Source organism: Mastomys coucha, chromosome X, assembly GCF_008632895.1.
Source record: "Mastomys coucha isolate ucsf_1 chromosome X, UCSF_Mcou_1, whole genome shotgun sequence".
Classification (NCBI taxonomy): Eukaryota; Metazoa; Chordata; class Mammalia; order Rodentia; family Muridae; genus Mastomys; species Mastomys coucha.
The window spans coordinates 15,024,466-15,028,722 of record NC_045030.1 but is presented as its reverse complement, the minus strand read 5'-3'; the positions used below and the strand labels follow the sequence as shown (position 1 = coordinate 15,028,722).

The 4,257-nt window shown below is 41.7% G+C and overlaps 1 pseudogene; it reads right to left on the bottom strand.

Annotated features, from left to right (window-relative positions):
• Nucleotides 1-162: 162 nt before the first annotated feature.
• LOC116091176 lies at nucleotides 163-1,167 on the bottom strand (annotated as a pseudogene).
• Between the last annotated feature and the right edge of the window lie 3,090 nt (nucleotides 1,168-4,257).

Here is a 4,257-nt window from a genome sequence, read left to right as displayed (position 1 = left end):
AAAGAGAGAGTAGGAAGGGCTCCTTAGGTCCCTCCTATTATTATGGGAGTCTGGGATGGAAATTGCTCAGTATTGGGGGCTGAGTTGCAAGAGAGACTCCTCAGCAACTGAAGGCCTCTCTTCCTCTCAGTATCCTTGCTGGGGTGGGTGGTCCAGGGCTTCTTACCCCTTGGAGGCCATGAAGTCCACCGCCCTGTTGTTGTAGCCATATTCATTGTCATACCAGGGAATGAGCTTCACAAATTCGTCATTGAGAGCAATGCTAGCCCTACCATCAGAGGTGGAAGAGTGGGAGTTGCTGTTGAAGTCACAGGAGACAACCTGGTCCTCAGTGTAGCCCAGGATACCCTTTAGTGGGCCCTTGGATGCTTGCTTCACCGTCTTCTTGATGTCATCATACTTGGCAGGTTTCTTCAGGTGGAATGTCAGATCCACCATGGATATATTAGGGGTAGGAACATAGAAGGCCATGCCAGTGAGCTTCCTGTTCAGCTCTGGGATGACCTTGCCCACAGTCTTGGCAGCACCAGTGGATGCAGGGATAATGTTCTGTGTAGCCCCATGGCCATCACACCACAACTTTCCAGAGGGGCCATCCACAGTCTTCTCAGTGGCAGTGATGGCATGAACCATGGTCACAAGTTCTTCCATGATGCCAGAGTTGTCACGAATGACCTTGGCCAGGGAGGCTAAGCAGTTGGTGGTGCTGGATGCATTGCTGACAATCTTGAGTGAGTTGTCATATTTCTCATGTTTCACACCCATCACAAACATGGGGGCATTGGCAGAAGGGATAGAAATGATGACCCTTTTGGCCGCACCCTTCAAGTAGGCCCCGACCTTCTCCATGGTGGTGAAGATGCCAGTAGACTCCATGACATACTCAGCACCAGCATCACCCCATTTGATGTTAGCAGGATCCTGCTCATGGAAGATGATGGTGGGTTTCCCATTGATGACAAGCTTCCCATTCTCAGCCTTGACTGTGCTGTTGAATTTGCCATGGGTGGAGTCATACTGGAACATGTAGACCATGTAGTTAAGGTCAATGAAGGGGTCATTGATGGCAACAAGCTCCACTTTGCCAAGTGTCAAGCAGAAGGCAGCTCTGGTAACCAGGCTCCCAATATGGGCAAATCCATTCACACCAACCTTCACCATCTTATCGAGGCTGTCACTGCACAAGATGGAGCTGTCCCTGGAATAGAAAGGAGCAGAGAGCCTCTGAATATCTTTTATCGTATACTTATAAATGTAATTTTCAGAACAGTACATTTACAAAATAGATTCTGTTCATAGCAAAAAATGTTTCAGCTCAATAGAATTGAATTTTAAAAAATTACATTATATCCTATGTAACAAGAGTATTTGTCTTAAAACTTGTTTCTCACAAATATGTGAATAAGTAGGTTTGTCCACTTGTCTATCTCTATACTTTATTATGTATCCTATGCCTTATAAAAATGTCCCATGCTGAATCACTACCATCATAGTTTTTTAAGCATTGGATTAATCAGTAAATTGTAAAATGGAGTTTATTTTCCATGGTAGGAATCAGCAGCAACTGGTTGAAGAATATCCGTTAAAAAGCATTGTCTAGGAATGCCACACCCACTCATCTACTCCAGTTACGTCTGCAATATCGAGGGAGTAAAAGCCTGATTAAGGACAAGAGGTGTTATGACTTCAAAAAGAGTTTGTGCCTCCTGGGTGTTCAGTCAGTTCTTGGCATCTCCTAACTCAGACGTGTTCCAGATTAGTCTTTCCAATAGTCAACACGCCTTCTTATTCAGGCATAAAGGTAGCCCAAATTCATAAATGGCTAAAAACGGGCATTGTTCCCTGGCCAGCACAACGTTCCAACATATCCTAATTTATTAACTAGCTGTCCTTAGCTTGGAATTTCTCACAAGGAAGCTGCCTTATCAGTTAAGATGTCTTCAGAGTTAGTAACAGAGTTCAGGCACCATTGCTTACTGTTAGCATAGAATTCTCAGGGCAGTCCCACAGTAGACAGAACTGTTTTACATACCAGAGTATTCGAAGGGCTTCCCTCACCTAAGGGCATTAGCAGGAACTGCTAGATTGGAACTTCCTGGTGCTTGCCTCCAGCAGACCCAAAGAATTAACAGGAGAATACCAAAATAGCCCCAGCGGAGAGGGCACCACTGGTCTTCCTTACCGACCTTGATGTAACCATCTCTTGCCTACATGATCTTACTGAACTGATATGACTGTCACCTGCTTATGTGACTTTTGTCATTCGCCCTGTTTTCTGTATACCATATGAGCCTGGTTTTCACTTTGTGCAGGTACACTGACTAGAACTAGAACTTAGATGGACTAGGACTTAGATTCATGCAATCCACAGCCCCGCCTCCCCACCCCCCACCCCCACTCCCACCCCTCCAACCCCCGGCCCAGAGCACTTGGGCCTGGGGGATGCAGCACCAGTCCAGAGGAAATGGCTGCTGCTTTAGACCCAGTGTGTTTTAGATGGCCTCAGATGTACATCAACTGCTGAGCTGCCAGATTTATCATTTCTCTTTCGCAATGACTGTAAAAGTCTAATGCCATTTTTAAGAAATATATTCAGATCCTGTACTTCCATGTGTCTTCTCTGCCATCATTTCTTCACCTATGCCTTGTCGACCTGACTAGGACCCCGTTTCTCCCAGGGGCTGAGGGAGGCCCAGACTGGCCAGCCTGCTGCATAGGGATGGCAAGATGGCTTAGTGGCCTAAGTTCCAGTTTCATCTGTAAAACCCAATGGTGGAAGTAAGTAACCAACACTTGCAGGTTGTTCTTTAACCTCCCACACATGCTATGGCACATTTGTACATATATACATACACACATACACACACACAAATACACAAATAAAATATAGTTAAAACATTTTAGAATACTTTCTGACCTTTTTGACTAGAAAAAAATTTCATTTAGAAAATAGAGTAAGTTGAAGCCTGAATTAGAGATATTTTATAAAAGTTTTCAACTTGTGAATTTTTAGTAACATGCTCCTGAACTTTTTATCTGAGTGGACATTCATATATTCTTTCGAGTAAACATTATAGCAATTCAAGAATTGAATTCCCTTTGGCTAGGCCATTTTACATTGCAAAACAAAGAGTGAAGGACAATTCATTTTGTTCTACATTCTTGCCAGTACCTAATGTTATCATTGTTTTGTATTTTGCTATTCTAGTATGTTTGAAGTAGTCTTTCACTTCAATTTACACTTATCTAATGACATAATATTGAACATTTTTGTGTATGTATTCTCTGAATTTCATTTCTGGTAAAGTGTCCCCAACGTTAGCCCATTTTTTTAACTTTCTAATTAGAAGTGGCTTTAAGTGTTTGTTTACATTACTTGTTCAATTCCTAATGGGATTACTTGGAGTTCTTATTGTTAAGTGATCTTTCAGTTATTATTGTGTGTGTATGTGTGTGTGTATGTGTGTGCATGTGTATATGTAATAGAGGATGCATGTGTCACAGACCATGTATAGAAGTCAAGGGACAACTTTCTCAAGTTAGTTCTTCCCTCCACCCTTACTTCAGTTTTGGCGATCAAATTCAGATCAGTATGTTTATGCTACAAGTACCTTTACCTGGTGAGTCATCTTACTCATACATATTTTTAAATAGTCATCACCTATAAGAGGACTAGCTACCAAGTATTTCCTTTTACCTTGTTTATTTTCTCATTATTGTGTTGACTATTTCCACTGCTGTACAGAAGCATTTTAGTTTTCAGTAATCCCATTTTTTCCAACTTTTGTGGGGTATTTTTTAATCAATGACATTTGTATTTCTTACAGAAATACTAGGTCAAACTTCCAGCAGATTCACTGTTTGGTGGTAGCTCACTTCCTAGTTCCTACATAAATGTTTTCTTGTTTTTATCATCTTTTAAAAGTAGAATATAATTATATTATCCCTCCTCCCTCCAGCCCCTTCCATGTCACCCCTCTCTCCCTCTTAAGTTCATGGCCCTTTTGTCTTTATTATTGTGTGTGAGACTTCTCTCTTCTACATTACCATATCTATTGGTATGAATTGTTCAGGTCTGATTTACACAGACATATTGTTGAGGCAGTTTTTCGCTTTTAAAAACTAAAACTTTGGAGTGCTTCTCAGAAATCTATTTGACTATGCCACACCTTGAGGTTTTCAGAGTTGTGGGTGTTACGTTAAGGCCTTTGAGTCATTTTCAGTTGGTTTTTATACAGTGAAAGATCGGGCCAAATT